Source organism: Suricata suricatta, chromosome 3 (assembly GCF_006229205.1).
Source record: "Suricata suricatta isolate VVHF042 chromosome 3, meerkat_22Aug2017_6uvM2_HiC, whole genome shotgun sequence".
In the NCBI taxonomy this organism is placed as follows: domain Eukaryota; kingdom Metazoa; phylum Chordata; class Mammalia; order Carnivora; family Herpestidae; genus Suricata; species Suricata suricatta.
Window position 1 is genome coordinate 74,219,932 of NC_043702.1, and position 26,811 is coordinate 74,246,742.

General features: G+C 37.7%; 1 protein-coding gene and 1 pseudogene across 4 annotated transcripts in view; one reads left to right on the top strand and one right to left on the bottom strand.

Annotated features, from left to right (window-relative positions):
* Positions 1-25,659, top strand: part of LOC115287019 — a 59,666-nt pseudogene extending 34,007 nt beyond the window's left edge.
* Positions 1-26,811, bottom strand: part of GALNT13 (polypeptide N-acetylgalactosaminyltransferase 13) — a 579,203-nt gene that overhangs the window by 527,872 nt on the left and 24,520 nt on the right. Inside the window, exon 1 of one of the 4 annotated variants that reach the window (XM_029934558.1) lies at positions 26,773-26,811. The exons of the other annotated variants lie outside the window; for them this stretch is intronic. The gene's annotated coding sequence lies outside the window, so the exon portion shown is untranslated. The remainder of the gene's footprint in view (positions 1-26,772) is intronic. 4 annotated transcript variants of the gene reach the window in all.

Sequence of the window (26,811 nt, forward strand, 5' to 3'; positions counted from 1 at the left end):
AGGTGCAGCACAAAAAGAACTGTGTTGGACTGTCTTCTTGGATTTCATAATCTATGAAAGACTGACAGATTTAGATGTACATCTAATTTACGAAGACAGAAGAAAGGTTTCATTTAACTATAGGAACAGGCCAAAATACATGCACTTACACTGAATGCCTCATGAGCATGAATACACAGCGCAACTCCTTGATTAGTCATTTCAAAGGAAAGGATCACAGCTAAGGATCAGAGAATAAATACCAGCGACCAGATCTCACTCCTGAGACTTGCTGTAAGAAAAAAGGAAATCTCGGCTCTATCTGGCTTTCACAGTGCTAAAAGCCAAGGTCAGTGAAGCAGTCTGAGGCATAACATGCCACAGAACTGCAGGTGCTTCAAGGAAGGGGAAATGACCCAACCCTGAGACAGCATCAGTTCTAGGGTACGAGCTCCTTTTCTTTCCTTCCTTCCTTTTCATTGGCGTTGGTGTTGGGCAATTCCAGCAGGCACGTGTGACCTTGCAGAGGGACATCTATATATGGGTAACAGCAAAAAGGAAAGAATTCACAAAATACCTAATAAAGTGTAAACCTAGATTGAGAAAGTAACACGTAAAAAAGTTAGAAATTGGGGTGCAGTGTGAATTTTTTTCCTTTAGACTAATATATGGTGTGTGACATCAGAATTCTTAAGTCCTCTGAATGACTTGCTTGATGGCAATCAGCCAAGTATATCATCAGATCGCAATTCTTGATATAAAAAACCTCACTGTCCTTCAAGCCCCATACAGGGGTAAATGAACAAATGACGTGAATGCTTTTCTATAAAATACAGCCATGAATAACAGAGTATGAAGTAAATTGCTAAGAAACACAGAGAATAAAAGGCAAAATTTCTACAAAATACCAATACCTAGAAATGCACTCATAAATCCTAAGTTTATAATGTTAATACAGAAAGATGATAATTATATTTGTTTATGGTATAATCTCTTTCTTGTTAGAACACATGGCCTGGTGAAAACATGCAGCTCTATCCTGCAGATGTTGCTCATCTCTGAATAAGAAAATAATCCTCAGAAGCAGGAATGAGAAAATGATATTTTTAGTAGTATGAGACTTCAGGAAGGCAGAAACTTGACAGAAAGTAAGAAGAAGAGGAGATGCACAGAAAAAGGGATTTTGCCTAGGGGATCCCCAATGTCTTAGAATTGCAAAAACACTCAGTAATTGCATGCAGTGAACATGAACCCATTGCTGAAAATCATTTGTAAGAATGTGTGTCTTAATGAAATTTTGGAAGCACTCGACCTTGCACCATTTACATGGGACCTTAAAATAAATGGATCCAAAACCCACTGGCTAGATTTAATTGATTATGTACACTGACTGCTTAAGAAGGAACCATTTCATGCACCAATCAAGGGTACTTCTGTTTAAAATGCAGCAATAGTTTATTGGCCCACATTGTATATATTGAGTTCTTGTAAGACATATCCCTTTGACATAAATAAAAGTGTACGAGATGTAGAGAGTAATAAAACACAGATGATTCTAGTACATATTGATTAAAATCACACAGTAATTTTTTTCATGGCAAGTGCTAAATACATATACAATATGTACATACAATAAATACAATAAATAAATGAATTAAAAACTGGATGGAAAGAAAATAATATCAGTTAAAAATGACTAATTGTGGGAGTGTTAGGGTGTGTTATTATGGAGAGAAGTGACATATATATATGTTTGTATATATGTGGTATACATAAGGTATACATATGATATACATATGGTATACATAAAACTCAAAACTGAATTATCAAAAAAATAAGATCAGTAATTTATATTTAGCTTGAGTGGTGCTCAAGCACAAGATGGTTAGATCATACTTCAAAATATCCAGGGACCCATAGAAATGAACACTCAACTTTCAGTAGAAGCCCTTGGGGACACACACACACACACACACACACAAACGGTGGGCATTAGGCCTGCCCCATGATAGTAAACAGGATGTATCTAATTTAGAGTTAGTTAAAACTGCATTGTAAAATCAATCTTTGCTCTCCTTCCTATACCTTGGTTTTATATTTATAATAATGGAGAATATTTTTTGTTAGTAACTAACTTTGAAAGCACTTGTGAAATAAAAGGGAAACTGATCACAAATCAAGTTTACAAGGTTAATTGTCAGTGGACTATCACACTCTAAAGTAATTACTGGTGGTATAATATTTTGGCAGATAGACCCAACACTACCAGAAAATCAATAGTCTGTGACTTAATGTAAACTTGATTGAAAATTGTTAGTCTCATACTTGGTTCCCAGACATCGCAGGAGCTATAACTTGATTTTAATTATTTCTCATTTAGGAATTATTCAAGGTTATGGAAGCTTATAATTAAGTTTTCTTTTTCAGCAATTTTAAAATATTACTCAGGTGGCACAGAAAACTTCATGATGGGAGGAAAAAGGAGTACTAAGCAAATACAAGCTGAGGACTCAACATTATTTCTAGGCTGCACTAGAAAACTGTCTAAATCCCAATGAAAGGAAAAGAAGAAAAAGTTATTTTAATGATATCATTATTTGTAATATAAAATGGACTCTTAAACACATAAAACACATATATTAATAACCTACAAAACTACTTAGGTAGTTAACTCTCACAAAACATAATGTAAGTTACTCCTTTGTCAGTTTTTTAAAATAACTATTCCATTTTACTGAACATGTTTTTGCAGATGAGAAACTTGTAGATTACATTAAACAATTAGTTCTGGAACATTTCAACAGTCTGCAAATGATTCTGAAATAAACCCAAAACAGCATGATGCATCATTAGATTCCTACCAGTAATTTATTAATTTATGTATAATTATCATTTTTTCAAATTATTGTGGAGGAAATGACAAACTACCAATGTTTAAAACAATACATTTTCTTCATATAAGAAAAGAAAATTGGTATTCAAATATATCTCAATGAGAAATCAATTACAATTTGCTATTACAAATTAAGTCTTCTTCTAAATTAACAAAAAGAAAACCTCCAGTTAAGCATTGATAAAAAAAAATCATTAAAAACAACTGGACATCACATACTGAATATGAAATCTCTCTCAAAAGCACAAACAATAATAATATGTCACATCTTTTTCATTCAGGCACTAAGGTATGGATGGCGATACATTTTAAAATTTTTACTATTTTTTGGATTTACACACAAAGTTCTCATCTTTCTATTTCTCTTAGGATCATCCTCAAGAAAAAAAATAACACAGTCAGAGCTGATCAAAAAAACTAAAGGGAAAATGGAGGATGACTGTTCAACTTAACTAAGAACACCTAACAAAAATCAGCAGTGACATTGGAATTTTCCAAATAAAGCAAATAGAAGAAGCTTCCCACCCCTTTTTCTAAGCTAGATGCACTCTCTGCAAAGTAGCCATTCAGTGTCAAGCACTATGTGCAATCTGCACAGTATTATGATATTCATCATGGTGTATCTTCGCCTTCACACATTTACCTTCTCTTCTCTCTTAAATAAAATTTCTAAATATTTTGCTAAGCAGTTTAACTGTATTTCTGTTTTGCTTGGCTTCAATCCTATCTTTGACTTCTATTTGTTTACTGCCTCCTGGGATCTGAATTTGCAGTTATTCTTTATTTTATTTTATCTTATTTTATCTATCTTATTTTATTCCCAGGTTTGATCATTTTGTTTTGGACATTGGCTAAGCAGGCCAGACTTACTAGGCAGCTGTCATGCTAAGTGCCAGTAGAGGACCCTGGAAGAGGAGATAAAATTAATAATAGCTAGCATTTGTTGAGCATGCGGTAAATGCCAAGCACAATAATTGATGCGTTACATGCATGTCACCTCAACCCTCACAACAACCTATTAAAATAGTTGTATTAGGTGGGTGAAAATAAATATCTAGCTCTTACCCTGGTGGAAATAAAGTGAGCTAATCCTATGAAAAGTCCTTAAAAGAGAACCTCATGTCCAATTAGAGACTTGGGTTTTATTAGTGTTATCTAATATTACTACTATTCTCATTTTTAAGAGCAGGTAAGTAAATTCCATAGAGGCTATGTAACTGTCAGTTGCCATTCTGTTAGTAATTGGATGAGTCATAGTTTTTGAACTGTATTTATGCAAGCCCCACAGTCAAACTTGTGTCTTTAACACAACGATGTCTCATTGCCTCCTCCAAACTGGAGTGTCTGCATTTTTTCTACCTTACAGTCTAGGGCTAGCTCATATACTTAAATGTTCTAATGAATTACCAGGAACATCACCTTTAAAAGGGAATTTAACAGACCCTTGATTCATCAAATTAAATGATGTAACAGGACCAGGCAGCTCTCTCTGCACCCCAGTCACTGTTCAAAAACCAGATCACTCAGAAAATGGTAAAAGGAGGAGACTGATCACAAGATAGAAACCAGATATTCACAGCTTTAAAGAATGCTTCGTAGTTAATTTGTTTTTTCTCACTTCAGAATCCCCTATCCTTTAATGCCATAAAAGTACTAGATTTTAACATATCAATTAAAAGTAAGATTTTTTTCTTAATTTTCCACAGTACCTTTTTGCGTTACATATGTTTCAAGCTATGGAGGAAAACTAGGAAACTTTCTCTCTGACTCTGTCTGTCTGTCTACCACAAATTTTCTCTTGGTTTGCTGAACTGACGTTCGTAGTCTGGGGATGCTAAATCGCGCGCACACACACTCGCACACGTGTACCACACACACAATATTCTTCCAACAACCAGCAGGTTAGCAATTTCCTGTGAAACACATCTGTGTTCTCACATTCATTAGGAATAGCTGCCATCTTTAAAGCAACTATGTCTGATTAGCTACGAAATTAAAGTGTTAGCCCAAATGACAAGATGCAGTGAGAGTTTCAAGAGCAGCTGCCAATCTAAGAGGGCGATATTCTCACATCTGCGAACAGTGAAACGCCCATCCTTCATCTGTCAGTTCTGTGAGTGTGCAGGCACATTAGGTAATCACAGCAACTGGTATAATTTAATAACACAGAGGACCATAAAATTTACCATCTATATCTGGAAACCACTACAAAAAGTTGTTTAAAATCATTGCTTTGTGTCATTAAAATATTCAGGAAAACAGGTGGAATGAAGATAAGATCTTTTACTGAAGCTTCTGGTAATGCTTTACATTTTTACATCAGAAAAAAGCACAGTGTTTTAATTATAAGAAAATAAAGCATCGCATAATGAAAAAAATGCTGTCAAAACAACGCTACCTAGGGAATGATTATTATAGATTAATAAAACTTTATAAAAGAGTATGATTCTGTTTGAGTGGTCAATTTAGTTAGACACAAGGTAAAAACTAAAGTTAAAGGAGAATGAGGATCACTGTTAAAAAGGCAATTAACACCTTTAATAAAGAGCTACCGCAATAAAGAATAAAGTAATAAAGAAGCCTGAATCAGTCTTAAGAACTATCATACCCAGAAAAATTCATTTCATTATCAAAGAAAATAATGGGCCTATCTTTGTAAAAAAATATACACTAGAACATAGAGTGATACCAGGTATTTGTTCATACCAGTTGCTTTATTTAAAGATAAGGAAACTAAACTTCAGAAAAGTTAAATGACACGCCATGGACTTTATGAATGGCTTTTATCCGGACTAGACTCCAGTTCTTCTCTTCGCCTCACTATCTTTCTAATTCCATAAGGGATGAATGCTACTGTGCCAGTGTTCAGTTCGGGATTTACGTTTCTTTATACAGTGCAGCCCCTTCCCTCAAACCCAACCAGTTCCTCTCCCCAGCGGGAATCATAATTAATTGCTTATTACTTCTACAACAGAAGTCTTAAATGCTTTAAGGCTTTATAAAAACATTAAATGTCTTTATGAACCAGGGTGATTTAACAGAAAGTAACTGGAATTGATAGAAATCTGGAGAGTACACAACCACTTAAATGCAGCCACATTTTTACTTTTTTAAACTTGTTTAATGTTTGTTTATTTTTGAAGGAGATGAAGAGAGAGAGAGAGAGAGAGAGAGAGAGAGAGAGAGAGAGAGAGAGAGAGAGAGAAAGGAGAGACAGCATGAGCGGGGGAGGGGCAGAGAGCGGGAGACCCGGAATCTGAAGCAGGCTCCAGGCTCTGAGCTGTCAGACAGAGCCCAGTGGGGCTCCACCTCAGGAGCTATGAGATCTTGACCTGAGCTGAAGTCAGATGCATAACCACTGAGCCACCCAGGCATCCAGCCACATTTTTACAAATCAAATCAAAGCATACTTTAAGTAAACAAATGAACCTGAAGTATTTTAGACATTATCTAAATTATCTCACAGGCCATATTCCTCACTTCTCTGTACTCTTCCTCTTAATATATTCATTATTCCTTTTCTGGGTCTTCTTTCTAACATTAAGGAATACATGATCACTGCTATTTCTTATCATCAATTGTAGACCCTATCTCTTCACCCCACTTTGTAATATAATAATATAATAATCTCTACTATTTCCTGCTGCTTTCTCTAAACCCCATACCAAACTCCCAGCCCCTACCATTTTTATGCATACTGTAACATTTCCATTGCTGAAATATTTGCCATTTATATTTAATTAATATAAAACATGTTAATTTAAGAATTGACTAACGATCTAGGATTACTTTCCTTTCTTGCCTATCCTTTTCTTCTTCCTGGAGATTCTATCCTTTTTTTTCCAGGCACGATTTTTCTTTCCTTCCCAAACACATCTTGAACACTAAACATTTTATAATGCCTCCTTTTGTCGGAGACTCTCACCAACCTAAGCACTCCATTTTTTACACTAATCCTACACCAGACTGGAGCAACATAAGCTGTTTGCCTTTCAGGACTGCTTCATAGCTATCATGCCCATGTCTTTTTCTTTCTCTTAATTAGACTTTGCTGGAATTGGACTTGAAGTAATTTCGTAAGAAAGGTTAATATTTGTGGAAAACATATTTAGTCTTTCTATGTCTAAAAATTCCTTTATTCTACCCTTGCACTTGATTGACATTTTGAGTGGATGTGGAATTTTGATTTGCAAATCATCTTTCTGCAGAAATTCAAGAATTACTCTATTCTTGTTTTTGAGATATAATTGATACACAAATTATGCTGGCTTCAGGTATACAACATAGCGGTTCAAATGTATTCATTCATATAAATTGTGAAATATTGACCATAAGTTCAGTTACCATCTACCACCTGCCAAAGTTAACATAATATTATTGATAATATTCCCCATGTTGTACATTATATTGTATATTATATTTTGATAGGGATTTTTTATTTTCTAACTGGACATTTGTACTTTCTTGACCTCCTGCACCCAATTGGCTTCCTCAATCCCCCTCTCATATGGCAACCACCAATATGTTCCCTATATCTACAAGACTGGATTTTTTTAGTTTTGTTTCTTAGATTCCATATATAAGTGAAATTATGTGTATTTGTCTTTCTCTGATTTATGTAACAGAATACCCTCAAGGTCCATCCGGGTTCTTTCAAATGGCACAATCTTACCCTTTTTTAAATGTCTGAGTAATATTCTACTACACACACACACACACACACACACACACACACACACACACCTTTTTCACCCATCCATCCATCAATGGACACTTAGGTTGTTTCCATATCCATATTTAGGCTATTGTAAATTATAAGCAATAAAAATAGAGGTACATGTATCTTTTCAAATTAGTGTTTCTGCTTTCTTTGGGCAAATAACTGGGAGTGGAGTTGCTAGATTAAATGGTATTTCTATTTTTAATATTTTGAAATTCTCTATATTGCTTTCCATGGTAGCTGCACCATTTACATGCCCACCAATGGTGCACAAGTGTTCCCTTTTCTCTACATCCTCACCAACATTTGATATCTCTTGTCTTTTTTTAATTTTTTAAAATGTTTTTTATTTATTTTTAAGAGAGAGAGACAAGATGAGCAGGGGAGGATCAGAGAGAGGGGGAGACACAGAATCCAAAGACAGGCTCCAGGCTATGAGCTAGCGGTCAGTACAGAGCCTGGCATGGAGCTCGAATCCAGGAACCATGAGATCATGACCTGAGCCAAAGCTGGACGCTCAACCAACTGAGCCACCCAGGCGCCCCTTGCGTTTTTGATATTAGCCACTCTGATAGGCTAAGATGGTTTTGATTTGAATTTCCTTGATGAATAGTGATGTTGAGCATCTTTCCATGTGCTTGTAGTCATCTTCCTTGGAAACATGGCTATTCATATCCTATCCCAATTTTTAAATCAGATTGTTTTTGTTGTTGAGTTATAAGCTCTTTATATTTTTTAAATATTAACTCCTTATGAGATATATGATTTGTAAATATTTTCTCCTACTCAGTAAGTTGCCTTTTGGTTTTGTTCCTCCTTTCCTTAACTGTGCAGAAGCTTTTTAGTTTGATACAGGCCCATATGTTTATCTTTTCATTTGTTTCTCTTGCCTTTGGAGTCAGAACCAAAAAAATATTGCTGAAACCAATGTCAAGAATCTTACTGTCCATGTTTTCTTCTTCAAGTTTTATGGTTTCAGATCTTATATTAAAGTCTTAATCCATTTTGAGTTAATTTCTGCACATGGTATAAGATAATGGGGCACCTGTGTGGCTCAGCTGGTTAAGCATCTGACTCTTGATTTCAGCTCAGGTCTTGGTCTCGGAGTCATGAGTTCAAGCCCTGCATTGGGCTCTGCACCAGGCTTGAAGCTTAAAAAAAAACAAAACAAAAATAGGGATCTAGTTTCATTCTTTTGCATGTAGCTGTACAGTTTTCCCAACTTCATCTATTAAAAAGACTGTGCTATCCCCACTGTATATTCTTGTCCACTTTATAATAAATAAATTGACCATGCATAGGTGGATTTATTGCTGAGTTTTCTATTCTGTTCTATTGATCTATGCATCTGTTTTTAAGCCAACACCATGCTGTTTTGATTATATAACTCTGTAGTATGGTTTGAAATCAGGGAGTGTTATATCTCTAGCTGTTTTTCTCTCTATCAAGATTGTTTTTGGCTATTCAGAACTTTCTGTGCTTCTATATAGATTTTAGAATTATTTGTTCAAGTTGCAAAAAAATTCCATTGCATTTTGATAGGGATCGCATTAAATCTGTATATTGCTTAGGGTAGTACAGTCAGTTTAATATTAATTTAGTATCAGTTCTTCTGATATGTGAGCACAGAATACCTTTCCACTTATTTGTATTTTCTTCAGTTTCTTTCATCAATGTCTTACATACTTTTCAGCATACAGGTCATGCACCGCCTTGATTGAATTTACTCCAAGGCAACTTATGCTTTTCTGATATGAGTGTAAAAGGGATTATTTTCTTGATTTCTCATTCTGATAGTTTGTGATAGTTTATACAAAGGACTTTTGCATATTTTCATTCCTATAACTTTACTGAGTTCATTATTAGTTCTTACAGGTTTTTTGTGGTGGAAGCTTTAGGGTTTTCCATATATAGTACCATATCATCTACAAATAGTGACAGTTTGACTAATTCCTTTCCAACTTGGATGCATCTTACTTATTTTTGTTGCCTAATTTCTCTGCCTAGGGTTTTCACTACCATGTTGAATTAAAATGGAGAGATTAGGCATCCTTGTCTTGTTCCTGACCTTAAAGGTAGAGCTTTCATATTTTCACAGGGGAGTATGGTACTAGCTGTGGGTTTATCATATATAGCTTTTATTATGTTGAGAAATGTGTCCTCTTTGCTCACTTTGTTGAGAGTCTTTATCACAAATGGACCCTGAGTTTTATTAAATGCTTTTTATGCATCTTTGGAGGTGATTATATAATTTTTTATCATAATTTTGTTAACATGGTGTTTCACTTTGATTGATGTGTGGATGTTGAACTATCCTTGCATCCCTGAAAAAAATCCTATTTGATGACAGGGTATGATAATATTAATGTAGTGCTGAATTTGGTTTGCTAATATTTTATTGGGAATTTTTGCATCTACGTTCATCAGGAACGTTGGTTTTGCTATCAGGGTAATGTTGGCCTGTAAAATGATTTTGGAAGCTTTCCTTTCTCTTGTTTTTCTTGGAAGAGTTAGAGAAGGATAGGTATTAAATCTCTCAATGTTTGGTATAATTCACCACTAAGGCAGTCTGGTCCTGTATATTGCTTGTTGGAAGATTTTTATTACTATTCAAAACCTTATTAGTGACTGTTCTATTTAGATTTTCTGTTTCCTTATGATTCATTCTCAGAAGATAGTTACATTTCCCAAAATATGTCCATTTCTTCTAGGAAACATTTTGCTAGCATATAATTGGTTTTAAGATCCTTTGTATTTCTGTGGTATCAGTTGTAACTTCTCTTTCATTTTTTATTTTATTTGAGTCCTCTTTCTTTTTCCTTGGTGAGTCTAGCTAAAGGCTTGCCAATATTGTTTATCATTTCAAAGAACCAGCTCTTATTTTCAATGATCTTTTCTATTGTCTTTCTAGGCTCTATTCCATTTATTTCTGCTCTGACTTTATTATTTCCTTTCTTCTACTAAACTTAGGCTGTGTGCCTCTTTATCTAGTTAATTCATTAAGGTATAAAGTTAAAATGATTATTTGAAATTTCTCTTGTTTCCTGAAGTAGGCCTGTTGCTATGAACTTCCCTCTTAGAATTACTTTTGCTGCATCCCATAGATTTTGCTGCGTCAGATTTCTGTTTTCATTTGTCTGCAGGGTTTTTTTCTCCTTTATGACTCAGTAGTTGTTCAGTAACAAATTGTCTAATCTCCACATATTTGTAATTTTTCCAGTTTTTTTCTTGTAATTTATTTCTAGTTTCATACCATTGTGGTCAGAAAACATGCTTGATGACTTTCATCTTCTTGAATTTACTGAGACTTGTTTTATGGACTAACATGTGATCCATCCTAGAGAATATTCATGGTCACTTAAGAAGAATGTGTATTCTGGTTTTTTATTTACTTTTGAGAGAGAGAGAGAGAGAGAGAGAGAAAGGGAGAGAAAGGGAGAGAAAGAGAGGTACAAGTGAGGGAGGAACAGAGAGAGGGAGACAGAACCTGAAACAGGCTCCAGGGTCTGAGCTGTCAACACAAAGGCTAATGCAGGACTTGAAATCATGGACCACAAGATCATGACCTGAGCCAAAGATGGATGTTTAATCAACTGAGCCACCCAGGTGCCCCAATTCTGCGGCCTTTTAATGGGATGTTTTGTATATATCTTTTAAGTCTATCTGGTGTAATGTGCCCTTTAAGTCTGATATTTCCTCATTGATTTTCTGAATGGGTTTCATTTTAACATCTCATTTACATCGATGTAAGTGCAATTATTATATTGCTCTCAATTTTTCCCACTAATTCTATTAATATTTACTTTATATATTTTGGTACTATTATGTGGGGTGCATATATATTTATAAATATTATATCTTCTTGCTGTAATTGTGTATCATTACACAATGCCCTCTTTGTCTTTTATTATAGCATGCTTTAAGTATGATTTTTCTGATAAGGGTTTCTTTTTGTTTCCATTTGCAGGTAATATCTTTCCATTTCCTTCAATTTCAGTCTTTGTGTGTATTTACTTCTGAAGTGAGTCCCTTGTAAGCAGCATATAGAGAGGTATTGTTTTTCTTTTTTTATTGTTGTTTTTAATTATTCTGTGTTTTAATTGGAGAATTTAGTCTCTTTTTCTCTCTTTTTTGTGGCTTGATGATTCCTTAGGGTATGTTTAGTTTCCCTTTTGTATTTTCTTTTGTGTACTTACTATAAGTTCTTGTTTAGTGGTTACCAATGGGTTCACACATATCAACCTCTGTAAATAAGTCTATTTTAAGTTAATGTCAACTGAAATTTGAGCACATCACAAAACAAATATTACTCCCCTGCACATTTTATGTTTTGAAGCCACATTTTACATCTTTGTATTTTACATATCCCTTAACTAATTATTGTGGCTTTAATTTTACTGTTTTTACCTTTTAACTTCCATACTAGTTTTGTAAAAGTATTTGATTCACTACCTTTCATGTATATTTACAATTCCAGTGAGATTTTTACTTTCTTATGTTTTCTTATTGTTAAGTAGTGCCATTATTTTTTTTTCAGCTTAAAGAAGTCCCTTTAACATTTCTTATAAGAATGATTTAGAAGTGATGAACTCCTTTGACTTTTGCACGCCTCTGAAAAACTCTTTATCCCTCCTTCAATTCTGAATAACAATCTTTCCAAATAGAACATTCTTGGTTGGAAGTTATTTCCTTTCAGGACTTTGAATATGTCATGCCACTCTCTTCTGGCTTACAAAATTTGTGTTGAGAAATATGCTGATACTGCTATGGGGGTCCCTTATATGTAATAATTTGTTTTTCTCTTACTGCTTTTAAGATTCTCTCTTTAACTTTTGATGTTTTAATTATAATGTATCTTAGCATAGATCTCCTTGGACTCATTTCATTTGGAACTCTCTGGGCTTCTTGAACCTGGATGTCTCTTTACTTGCCTAAATTAGGGAAATTTTCAGCCATTATCTTCAAATAAGTTTCCTGCTCCTTTCACTCTTCTACTTCTGAGATCCCTATAAAGCAAATGTTATTCCACTTGATGTTGTCCCACAGGTTCATTAAGTTATGGTTATTTTCTTTTTCTTTTTTTCTTTTTGCTCCTTTGTCTGGGTGAATTCTATTGTCTTGACTTCCAGTTCACTGATTTGTTCTGCTTTACCAGTCTGTTACTGAACCCTTCTGGTGTATTTTTCAGTTCAGTTACTGTATTCGTCAGCTCTGTGACTTTTATTTGGTACTTTCTTATTTTTTCTACCTCCTTGTTGATGTTCTTACTGTGTTCACCCATTCTTCTCCAGAGCTGAGTAAGCATCTTTATGGTAATCATTAATTTGAATTCTTTATCAGTAAATTACTTGTCTCCATAGCAGTAAGATCTTTTTCTGACATTTTCCCTTATTCATTTGTTTGGAACATATTGCTCTGTTTCCTCGTTTTCCTTGATTCTTTTTTTATGCATTAGGTGAAGCCGTTACCTCTCTCAGTCTTCAAGGAGTGGCCTTGTGTAGGTGATGAAATTCCTCATTCAAATTTGCAGTCTCTCAAATCCTTGACTATCTAAACTACCCGATTTATTCTTTTTTTTTTTAATTTTTTAGTGCCTTATTTATTTTTGATACAGAGAGAGACAGAGCATGAGAGGGGGAGGGGCAGAGAGAGAAGGAGACACAGAACCAGAAGCAGGCTCCAGGCTCTGAGCCAGCTGTCAGCACAGAGCCTGACGCGGGGCTCGAACCCATGAACGTGAGATCTGACCTGAGCCGAAGTCAGAGGCTTAACCGACTGAGCCACCCAGGCGCCCCAGAAGGAAACACAGAACCAGAAGCAGGCTCCAGGCTCTGAGCTAGCTGTCAGCACAGAGCCTGACGCGCGGGCTCGAACCCACAACATGAGATCTGACCTGAGCCGAAGTCGGAGGCTTAACCGACGGAGCCACCCAGGCACCCCCCGATTTATTCTTTACATGCCTCTATTTTTGAGGGTGTAAATAGAGCTGTCAGTGGTCCAAAGGAAGGAATCTCATTTAGCACCTAGTTTCAGACTGACTGGAAGTCAGACCCTCACATAGTAGCTTGTAAAGTATGCAAAAACAGGGCACCTGGGTGGCTCAGTCAGTTAAGTGGCTGACTTAGGCTCAGGTCTGATCTCACAATCTGTGGATTTGAGCCCTGCATTGGGGTCTGTGCTGATAGCTCAGAGCCCGGAGCCTCCTTCAGATTGTGTCTCCCTCTCTCTCTGTCCCTTCCCTGCTCACTCTCAAAATAAAATAAAGATATAAAAAATAAAAAATAAATAAAGTATGCAAAAACATAGTTGTGTGGGGCCACAATCATAATCCCTGGAGATCTGGAGGTGTCCCTAGGTGACCATTCCAAAATTAGGACTCCAAGTAAGTTTATAAGCTCTTTTCTGGAAGGTCTTCTTAAGATGTAAGGAGACCAAGGGGTGCCTGGGTGGCTCAGTAAGTTAAGGATCCGACTTTGGTTCAGGTCATGATCTCATAGTCCATGGGTTCGAGCCCCACATAGGGCTCTATGCTGACAGTTCAGAGCTTGGAGCCTGCTCAGATTCTGTGTCTTTCTCTCTCTCTCTCTCTGCCCCTCCCCTGCTTGCTCTCTGCCCTGTCTCTCAAAATAAAATAAAGACATTAAAAAAAAAAAAAGATGTAATGAGACCAAGAGGAAATGCAAGGATGGTGTTTCCTTGTTTACATTCCAAGGGACTGCCTCCTTAATCTATAGATGGCATGAAAATTGAATCAGGTCCCTCTGGTTGAAGCAGACTAAAAGGCCCTTTTCACAAGAAGATTGAGTTTGTGTTTCAGTCTGTTGTCTGTGCAAGTGCCCTGAAAATGGTGGCCTGCCAAGAACTGGCTTTCCAAGTGTTACATTCCCTTGGAGCGCAGAATGCCAGTTCTACGGGCCACTAGCATCAGGTGACTAAGTGGCATCCCCCTTTACAGACTGCATACATCTGCTAGCTTTAAGGGCAGCTGGAGAGTGTAGGGGATAGGCCATGATCATTAACTTCAAAATAAAGAAGGAAAATGTCTGTATGCATGCCTGAGGGCTTTAAGAATACAACGGGAGGGTGCTTTGTCTGTGTCCCGACTGGCTTCAGGCTAGGAGTGGGAGAATGCCATGACTACTCACATTTGTCAGCCTCAGCCAGGGAGCAAAGGAGTATCACAACTAACAGGAAGTATCACAACCACGCAGCTCACTAACTCTAGCTAGGGAGTAGGAGAATGCACAACTATTCACCCTCACCTGCCCTAGTCAGGGAGCAGGGAGGTTCTGCAACCACTCACCCTCTCTGGCTTCACAAGGCAGCAGGATAGTGCCATGACTGCTGGTCCCTGACTGTCCTAATGAGGCAGTGGGAGGGCACCACATATGAGCTCACCCACCTGATAGCAGGGTAGGTAGAAAGGGCAAAAACAACATTTTCCAGCACCTTCATTTCTGGGGAGAGCTTCAACTGTCCTCTATCCCTCCAGCAGATGGTTTCAGATCAGCAAATAAGTCTCCTCCACATGTAGTCTAGGTGCTTTTCAAACTGTTATTTTTCCCCCACTGGGTCTGACATGAGAAAGACTACACATGAGCCATTGAAAAGGGAAATTTCAGTTTCTTTAGTATTTTGGGTCCCTTGAACATGAGCCCCACTCACATACTGGGGCCTTGTACCTCTGCTATGGATCCTGGGGAGTTGGGGTGCCTGGTGTGAGGCATCGATGCTTTGCTCCTCCAGGGGAAGTGTGTCACTGGTAAGATCCCTCACTACTGTGTGTGGCCAGGCTAGCGTGTGGTTTTTGTGAGAGACTGTATCTCTCCTATATTCTGCCCTTCTCAGTATGGTCTTTTAATCTTCCGATTCAGAGAAGTTCATCTAGTTTTCACCACCTTCTCAGAGGGAAATGATTCATACGTAACTGAAGAGTCAGCGTCTTTCTGTGCCACCATCTTGTGGACATCTCGTATTAATTCTTTAAATTTGTTCTAACTATAGTTTTTGTTTTCTTACAGAACTCTAAGTAGTAAGAGTCACACTTGAGGGATGTTCACCATGACTCTTTTTTCTTTTCATTTGCACTGTTGATTTTCTTTAACAGGAATTATAAAATATCCCTTAAACTATTAATTTGAAAATCTTTCATTTCCATAACTTTTGTCATTTGTTGTGTCTCTTCCATATCATTCCTTGTTTTATGAATATTTTCTTGCATCTCTTCAAGGATTTTAATGGTTTTGTCTCTCTTATGATCTTTCAATTATCTGTTCCCTACAAGGTCATTTTACTGTTATTGGTTTTCCAATTATCTTGGTCTCTCTTTTTCATGTTGCTGACTTTTCTTAATACTTTTTTCTCACATTATTTTTTAAATTACTGGTAATAAATGGCTGCTGTTTTATATTTAAGAATGAACAGGGCATCTGGGTGACTCAGTCAGTTGAGCATCCAACTTTGGCTCAGTTCATTATCTCACTGCTCATGGGCTGACAGCTCAGAGGCTGGAGCCTACTTCAGATTCTATGTCTTCATTGCTCTCTGCCCCCCCCTCAATAAATAAACAGTAAAAAATTTTTAAAAAGAATGAGGGAATAAAAAATACTGAGAGTTCTGCACTTGAGTGGGTCTTGCTGATTAGAAGATTTTGTTTTAGGATAAGCAAGTTGCTGATCATGTAGGCTTGAAGACTCCAAGTGCCAAAATAAAAGGGATTTAACCTATGGTTCTAGCATGTGTCTCTAGTTGCTCTTATTGTCCCTCAGCCATCTAAGCAATTTCATCAGTTTGTTCTAAGGAGTATAGTGAGAGGGCTGATGAGAAAAATGTGCTCTAGGGACATTTCCCTAGGAAGTAGAATTGGTAAGTAGGTGGTTGCTGAGTAGTTGGTTATTCCAACTTTACATGTGGATTATTTTGTTGCAGCTTCAGTGTCTCACTTCTGCTCTCTATTTTTCTGCAATGGAGCCTCAAGCCTTTGGGGGCTTGTTCAGGGCACAGTGGCTCCCTCCTCAACTTCAGACCACTCTTCAATATCTTAGTTTCCTCTGCCTTGCTTTTAGTCCATTCAATTTTTAACAGTCTGGTATCTTTTTGACCCTTTAATATAATGTTTAAGTTAATGAGCTTTCAAGAGGATGTATAATAAATAAAGATGTGTCTCCATTCTTCCTCTTTAAATGGATAATCCCTTGTTGAAAAGCAATTCCACTGACCCAGAAAAACTACTCTTAAAACATCTAAATTGAAGAAAACCCAAGAATAAACAAAACTATTAGACTATTGAATATCGCCAAAGTCATGATGGCAACAATGCTATCTTGAACGATTCAAACAAGGTGCTCTGTTGAAATAAATGCAAACTGCACGTCTGCACAGGTCTTAAGGTACACACCAATACTACTGTTTTTGTGCTTTTGAAATGCCTTATACTCTGTCCTTTTTGTGGAGAACGAGACAACTGATTAACATTCTCAAAAAAAAGGGGGGGATTTATTAAAGCTCAAAACTATTTAATGAGATAGTTGCAAGTATCTTGCATTTGTGAAGGTTATTTTTCCTTGCAAAAGGAATGGAAATGATGCATACATGTTATCCCACTCGAATTAGAATTCTATATAGAGAATACGAATTTGTGCATTGTAGAAGCAAAATGGGCCTATTGTCGTCTGCAACAGCAAATGAAGTGTCTCATAACTAGCAATTCAATGTGTTAATTCAGCTGCACCATCCAATTACCTACGATTCATCTCAACTTAGTGCACAACAATAAAACTCTTTAAAAATCTGTGACAAAATGTCTGCTCTGGGTTTATTAAATAGGGGAAATGCTACCCAAAATCAGGGAGTGGGAGCCACAGAATACAAATTATCAAAATTGTTCATCACAATCTATCCATTAATATCATAGTAAATTTTTGACATGAAGCCAATAGCCTAGAGTTAGTAAGAAAATACATATTGGATATTTTATGTGGCAAATCGGACCAAGAAATGTGAAAACCATGCAGCAACTGAAGTTGGCATCCCCTCAAATAACACAGCATTCCCTCGGAGTCCTGGGCCGGCCAACTGCCAACTGACCACAGGGCCCAAGCACACAATCCTAAAAGTAGACAAAGGTAATGAGATGTGAATTTAGCATCCCCAGCCTCCTGCTAAATGACCCAGATGCAAAAGCTAGAGCGTCTGTCTCTTACCTACTCAGAACTAAGTGGTGAAATGAACAGACGCTCTTTTTTATTTACTTTTCAAGAGCAGTAATAATCTCGTCCTGCTACATGTGGACTATTATGCCACAGAAGAAACACCATTTATAGCAGAGACCACCATGAAGAAGAAAGAAACAGAAGAGCAAGGAAAAGGCAGGGAGAAGAACAGGAGTATTGAGAAGTAATAAACACATCATTTACTTAATAAAATACAAAGACACACTAACAACCTATAGGAGATGAGTAATATCTGAACCATGATCAGGGATAGTCTGGCTTCTAATATTTTTCAGGACAAAAAATATTTAGTCCCATATGAGACTGAACTATCAAGAGAATCAAAGATGAGTCTTGAGGATTCAGAAAAAAGAAGTGGAATTTCCTGCAAGAAAAAGAGAAAAAAAAACTGTACTGAGCTTTGATACTAGGCCCTTTAGTAATTCCATAAACCTTCATTTCATTTATAGACTCTGAAAACAGCATTGTTTTTAAGTGCAGATTTTTAGTTTAAAAAAAACTGGCTGGGACACCTGGGTGGCTCAGTCAGTTAACCAGACTCTTGCTTTAAATTCAGATCATGATCTTACAGTTCAGTTTGTGAGATCAAGCCCCACATTGAACTCTGTCAGCACTGACAGTACAGAGCCTGCTTGGGATGTCTCTCACTGTCCCTCCCTCCCCCTCTCAAAATAAACATTAAAAAAATGGGGCACCTGAGTGGCTCAGTTGTTCAGTGTCTAACTCTTGATTTCAGCTCAGATCATGATGTCATAGTTCGTGACTTCAAACCCCACACAGGTTCTGCACTGACAGTGCAGGGCCTGCTTGGGATTCTCTCTCTCTCTCTCTTTCTCTCCCCCTCCCAGGCACACTAGCTCGCTTGCTCTCTCTCTCTCTCTCTCAAACTAACAAAATAAACATTTAAGAAAAAATCCAGGAAAGTGGAGTGACTCATTATTGAGGGTATATAATCGAAATAATGTACATAATCTAATCAGCTTTCAGTCAGCCTAAAATGATATTTATTTTTTAAAAGATTAAAGAAATATCATTAAGATGTTCTCTTAGTGCATTAAACAAAAACAGTAAGCAAAATAAAGTTGCTGAAAATCAATCAAAGGTCACAGGAGAAACCGTACCGTACATCAGTTTTGTAGATTCCTAGTTACTAGAAATTAGCAAATATTCCATTCCATAAAAAACTTAAAAACACTTGAGAAAAAAAATCTAGAAATTTCAGCAGGACTCCCCCAGTGCTTTCATAAATATGAACATTTCTTAATGTAATTTAAACAATTATTAGCAGTATCACAGGAAAATAAACTATTTATTAGATTAGTTACAAATATAGATTTCAGTTATGGACTGAAGTATATAGAGAAATCTTATTTAGCTAGGATTTAAATTTCTTCTTCCTATCTGCATCTCTGTGTGTTAATTTATTCATATTTGGGGGTGGGCGATGGGAAGGGAAGGCTGTCCGTATCTAAGTAGAAACAACCGTCCACTCCAATTTTCCCACATTCATTGTTTACTTCACAATTAACTGTCTTTTTGAATCTGGTGCCATGACTTCTAAAAGGCAAACATTTTGTTTCTAGCTCTAAAAATCTGATTTGTTAGTCATGTTTTCTTCATTTTTAAAAGTAAAACTTACTCAAATAGGAAACAAGACATAGGAATCCGGGCTCCATTTTCAATTCCACTATTTCTAGCTTTGTGACTTAAAGCAAGTTGTTGTAGTAATCATTTCATCAAAATAGCATAATCCTTGTCCTGTCACTTATCAGATTAGTCTGGGACAACGTACGTAAGCTTTCTGTATCTCAATTTCCTTGTCTGTAAAATGGACATACTAATAAAACCTACATTGGAGGGCTGTTATGATGAAATGAACATCTGTAACATACTTAGGATAGCATCCAGAACATAGTAACTTCTTTCTTTTTTGAATAAATGAAAATTCATAAGTTAACCTGAAACTGATGAACAGGAAGTAGATCAGTTGCCTGAAACATCACTGTATATCAGAATCACCTGGAAAAGTATTTATAAAAATAGATTCTGTAAACTCATCTGAGACAAAAATCTGTATCAGTGGGATTTGACAATCTGTATTAAAACACACACACACACACACACACACACATACACACACTTCTTTAGGTAATTCCAATGTACAGACTGGCTTGTTAACAAGCACACCAGGGCAGCTTAGATATATTTCACATATCCCCACTGGCATTTTTTTCCTCTCTGAGGGTCACAATAGTCACTACCCAAAAAAACTTGGCATTTAACAGCATCAGTCAGTTTTACAAAAGCAGTTAGTCTAGCTTTGGAACTCCCTTTCTTACCTAAAACAAAACTGCTTTGTCTTCACCAAGGCCAACAAAGACATATAAAAGGAACGAAGTGATCCCTAAAGGCTAGAGTACACTGGACTGGTTAGAGGGGGAAGGGCAGAAGAGTAAGTTCTGGGGACATGCTCCTTTATTTCTGCCAGGCAATCATTCATTCCCTGTCCCAGGACACAGATTGGCACTAAGGGACAGTGATATGCGGTTAAATACCATGAAGGAACAAGTCCCTTCCAATTCTCGAATCCAGTCAACAAACACTGACACAGTAAAGTGAGGCTTGAGCAATTGTTAGCATCTCTCCTGGGTCCAAATTTTATTGCCCAAGCTGGTGACGAGTAAGAGAATGGAAGAGCTAGCTATAAGCACTGTGTAGGTTTCATTAAGTCATGGATAGAACTACCATGCTAGCCTGCTCTCTCTGTATACACAGGGTGCACGGGGTAAATAGTCTGGTTCAGACTCAGAAGGGTTCCTAAGCATCGACTACAGAATATGGTGAAATGAATTACCAGACCATGATAAAATTTTCATCAGTCTTTGTTAAATTTGAAAAAATAAGTGCTATATAGAAAAACGCACAGGAAGCTAAATGTACTCTATTTTAAGAACTATATTTTGATATTCAGTTCTGTCATCCTAGCTGGTGTTAAAATGTCCACTCTTTTATAAGGTGATGGTGATATAAGTTGACTTTTTAAATCATTCTTACCATGCAAAAGAAAATGTTCAATGGAGGCTGGCACTCAATTTTTTAAAAATTTATTAGTCAGTGAAAATGTCAGATTGAGAACTACTAGTGCCCTGGTTTCAGAGACAGAAAAGAACTGATGGGATCCTTGGCACTAAACATATTAGCTGCGTGATTTTGAGTGAGTGAGTCCTTGTTTATACAATGGGGACAATAATTCTAGTGGCTCCTCATACGACTATGAGGATAAAATGTGGCAAGACCTAGCAGATGTTTACGTACCCACAGTCAAGGACAAAGTAAGTATAAAATAGATTTTAGTTATTTTCTCAATTTGTAACTCAATTCACCATTTTTAGCTCCCTCATAAATAAAGTGAAATGGCTATACCTCCACATAGATTTGTTTCCAAGTATGTTTTCCCATTTTTCTTTCATTAGAGTAATGGTAGTATTGCATAGGGGTCGTGATAGTCATATAAATCTCATCCTCCCCATCCAAAACTAATTATATAATAAAAACCTCATGAGGAAATTAAGTCAGTTATTATGCTTCTGGTCTACAAGAACATAATCCTCCCCACATGTCAAAATTCATTTTTTAACCAAAAAAAGAGGTTCTGTGCTTATAATACCAACGCAATTAATATTAGGCAAGAGATTAAGTTGACATTTACTACTATCTCTGAGGTATAATTTGGATGATTTTGAATGTACAGGCTTTGCTTTAAATTCTTCTTTCTGTTTACAGTGGCTACTCAGCACATGTAGTATGATCACCAAAATGCCAAGTAACAGTTTAATCACACTTCCTATACTGTTCTACAAGAGCTTAAATAAGATTTAAGTGACATCAATGTAGTTTAATGTATCAAACAGAGTCCTAATTAATTCCACATCATGTTAAAACCCTGATATGCTGTATCTTGGACAGTTCCCATTTATCTTAACAGTAAGCAGTTCTAAAAAAAAAATACAAAGGAAGTCTGAATACTTAATATGGACAGTGTTTTATTTTCTCACATGACAAAAATTACAATCACAAATATGTTCGTATCTAGGATGGTAACAGTCACTATTTTCTCTACATCCCTCTCAAGCTATGTTGGGAGGATTAACCATTAATGTGGAACAATTTTTTAAATGTTTATTTACTTTTGAGAGAGCGAGAGAGAGACAGAGATCCCATGTGCACAAGTTGGGGAGAGGCAGAAAGAGAGAGGGAGACAGAGAATACACTGCAGGCTTGAACCCACAAACTAAACCATGAGATCATGACCTGAGCCGAAGTTGGATGGTTAACCAACTGAGCCGCCCAGGCGCCCCCCTAATGCGGAACAACTTTTAACAAATAATATTTTGAAGCTCGCTTTAGGTCTATTGTGAAGGATGGGCAATTATAGTAGGGCAAGCATTAAAAGAGAACCAAGAGTTCATGAGGACAATAATTATATGTGCACACTTAAGTGCAGTGGGCCCATACAGAAAAGGCACAATTCCCTATTTTAACTTACATTTTAAGTGTTAGAACCCAGAAATCTCTTAATACTCTGAAGTCAAAATTTTGCAAAATTAAGTATTTCAGCTTAAATAAATAGTTCCTGAGTCATATAAAGAAAATAAGATTAGAAAACTCAGCTAACAATGAATTTTAGCTAATTCACTTACAATGGAATTGGAACATACATTGATCACACAGGCATCGTTAGCCACCTGTAATTATTTCTTGGTAATCAAGCAAAGACTCATTAAAAATATTTTTAATATACTATACCCATTGAAATCATATACATAGGTCTAAATCTGAATCCAGGAGAAGTATATAAATAAATAAATAAATAAATAAATAAATAAATAAATAATAAAGCTTACTTGATTTATATTTTGCTTAAACTTTAATTGCTTATAATGCCCTGAATGATCAACTACTACCAAAATAATGTGTGCTTCTATTTGCACTAATTTCTTTGAATTCTCTAAGTATTAAATTTCACAAAACAAAGCTGGACTCTTCAAAAACACGTATGCCTATAGTTGAATAACAGACATCCTTAATGATGTGCTTCAAAACAAAAATAAAAAATGGAAGTCCAATCTGTTAAAATGACAAAAGGTTTATCAAAGCAGACAGTACCTGATCTTTAAATGTGATTTATGTGTCTGAACATATAGTTAGTGTCTATGTGTCTGTGTCTGTGTGTATGTGTGTTGGGGGTGGTGATATTAAGAAAGGCCATGAAATAGACTGTCAGAGTCAATATGAGTGCATATACTTAGTCTTGATTTGATGTTTCGCATGTGTTTATTCAGATGACAAGAGCAGAAGGAAGAATTGAGAACCAAAACCCAGTTAAAATTCTTTTATAATTAGCCATATGGTCACTCAGATTTCAAAGTAGTGATCCTGTTAGGCCTCATTAGATTTAAGATGTGTACATGTCCCTACTACTGACAGCAATTCAAACCCAAGAAGGTGATATATTAAAAGTCACAGTCAAGAATTTCTTGTTTATTGCAAGAAGTGACACTTGAGGATATGATGTCTAATAACACCACTAGTTAAAGGACAAAACTGTAGAGACTTTATTTTCATAAAGCACGATGAACTCTTATCAAAGACATGCACCACTGGTATTTATTTCACATAGTGGACTTTATGCATTCTTTATCCTCAATCATATTCTTTACTTTTACTTGGTGCTTTTCAGAAACACCAATATTCTCTTCATTAGTCTAACCAGAAAGAATAAAAATATTCATTTATTGCTTTTTCTCTCACCCTCTCCCTAAAATGCCGAGATTAAAAATGCACAATCTCTATTACATGGAAATGTTCCTGTTAGAACTACTACCTCTAAAAGAAAAGAAAAGAAAGCAAGAAAAAGAACCACCACTGCTAAAAATCTATAAGCAAAATGAAACATTGTATTTTGCTCTGACAAAACCGTTTAACTTAAAATTAATGCACACAAAGTTAAAAAGTTAAATATGTTTCAATATTATCAGTAAGAAATCAGAACCTATCACAACCAGTATCAGAATTTCTACCTTCACTGTCTCTTTGCTATTTTTTAAATACAAAACATTGGGTAAAGTGTCAGGTCATCTATAAGTAACATTTTTAAAGCAAAACTGCCTTGACCATGGTCCTATACAATACTCAGGGTAAATCCCCAAATTTTTAAAGTGGTGACTACATTATTGTCCAAAAAGTAACACTGAAAAAAGAAAGAAAAACAATACTGCAGCTTATGAATTCCTACTAGTACCTTGTAACAGGAGGCACTACATTTCCAAGTACTTTGGCAAATTCTCATATGCATGTAGTATCACACCTCTCATATATTTGAAGCAGTAAAGAAGCCTATAAATTATTTAAGGTAAGTGAGTCAGCTTGCAGATCAATTTATAGCCCCCAAATATTTTAAGTTGATAGATATTTTCTTTATGTTAAAAGAGAGAACTTTTCACTTGTGAAAGACCACAGTAAAGTGTTCACTAAAAATGATGTCACATTCCAGTTTGCTTTCTCGTAGGAAGATTACGAGTTGCCTCCCATAAGAGTCTCTAAAATCATTACTTCAATTCTGCCGTGACATGTTAAAGAACTCCAGCCAAGGTAAAGACTTGCAGAGAGTGGCAAATTCAAGCAGTGAATGAGCCAAAAGGCACAGAAGACTCGAGTTTCAACAATGCTTCTACTAGTCCCCAATTCCCATTCATAAAAGACTACATGAAACAAATTAAAAAAAAAAAAGGAGGCAGAATTCAATTTCTTGTATGTAAGCTCATTAACATTGCTGGGTGACTTCAAAGCCTATAACTAGCTGCATGTGAATCACTCAAGGAACAAGTTTTTATTAAGCATTTACTAGTTTTCCCATGCTGTGCTAAGATCTGTGTATCTGAAACTGCATCCAAGTCCACTCTGCGCTCTGGAATCCAGAATTAATCTACGCCAGCAACACTGTACTTCCTTTGGAACGGCTTTCTTTTCTTCCTCCCCAAACCTGATCTCTGATACAGTGCCTCTACTTAAGCAAGCAGCCTAATCCCTGGAATGGGATGAACATCACACAAACGGATAATTAAAAGCATTTATTTAAACAAGCAAGAGCAGCCAGAGAAAATTCTCAGTGGAGTTGAAGGTGGGCAGGGGCATAAGGGAAAGACGTGAAATCCTGGCTTGTGACAAACAGTGCCGAGAAATGCACATTTCTCGTGTTCAAAGCCTGCCTGAGGCTATGAAGATTCTCCAAATCTATCCATCTGTGAAGTCACTGAAACAGGGTTTCAATATAAAGGTTCTAATTCTGCAGGAGATGGGGAGTTTGTAAAGATTAGGGAAAAGGAAAAAATAATGCAATGCAAAAGTCAAGATGAGGAAAAGGAAAGGTTGAGTGAAGGCAAGAATGATCTGAAAAAGTGAAAGGTCCAAAATATGTCACCAATAGGTTGACCTTACTTTTCAGCGTTCTCAAACAAGCTGGTTTCTTTAACACTAGAGGGCATGAACGCAAGGAAGCGCGTGCACACACGCACACATAGACTCACACGCGCGCACGGGGAGGGGAGCGACCCTGAGCAAAGGCAGCCTTCATAGAAAGCTAGAAATCCGGAGACCCAAAGAAAACCCGAAATTTCAGGCGTCTGGGGCAGCCAAGTGTCTTTATCCCGCAAATAAAATCACCACGCTGTGTTTCTGGGAAGAGTGACCGCGACCTCTCCCAAGGAAACCGCTCAAGGATTGAGCGTGATGGCAGTTTACGGCAGACAGTTCCCAATGCTCCTCTCCTTCGCTAGCAACACCTTTGCCTCACAAAAGCTTCCACCCTTTCGAGGATAGTTTTCCCTGGATCCCAAAGCTTTCTGTGTGTGCCTACCTTCTCTTCTCCTGTGGCTACCTGTAAAGGCTGGAGGTGTAGACTCTCTACCAGGAAATTCACCTGATCTCAATCAAATAACGGGTCGAGGGGAGGGGCGCACGCCACTTCCACCGCCAGCAGCCTCAGTGCGCTCGGCTCGCCGCACAGAGCTCTCGGACCCCGGCAGGGGAGACTGGCCCTTGAGCCCTTCATTCAGCCCCTCCACTCCATGCAAGCCGCACAAGGGCATCCCCCGCATCCCCTCTGACCCAGAGCAGGGAGATCTCCGTGCCTGGAGGTGGCCAGAAGACGGCCAGGGCGTGCTCCACTGGCCGGAGCCCCTCGGGATCGGGAGGAGGAGGCAGGAGAGACGAGGGAGGGAGGCAGAGATAGGCAGCAAGAGGCAGAGAGAAAATACGGCAAGACGGAGAGACAAGCGGAGGAGACAGGGTAACAAGAATAAAGAGACATCTCAAGAGAGACAAGGAGGAAAAGAATGAAAGAGAAACAGACCCGGAGGTCGCAGGGGGAGCCAGAGTCAGGGAGAAAGTCAGAGAAAGAAACTGAGTCAGAGACAGACTCGCAGAGAGTGAGGCAGAAAGGAAGGCAGGCAACCGTCGAGGAAGACACCCAAGCCCTAGAGCATCCCGGGTGCGAAGCCTAACAAGCGTCCACGCACAGCAAGCCCGGCCGCCCGCAGCTGGTGGGAGAAAGTTGCCCCCTCCGCCGAGCGCCACCGGCGCGCGGAGGGTGGCCAGCGCCCCGGATCTCCAGCGAGTAGCGGAGAAAGGAGTAGAGGGCGGGTGGCGACAGAAAGTTCCGCGCCTCTCGATCCACCCTCCGCACCGGCAGCAGCCGGTGAGCGCGCTCCGAGCTTCCGGAAGGCAGCCGGGTCCGCGGGCGCCCCTACCCCCTGTCCAGTCTGGGGCGCCCGACGCGGCGCCCAACACTCGCTGCAGGACTTTGCGGCACCGACCCGGGCACCCCGGCCACCCGGAGGAGACTCGCCCCAATTACAAGGAGAGAGGGGGAGCAAGAGAGAGTTGGAGACCTGCTATCGTGGCCAAGGATCCCGCGAAGAGGGAACGGC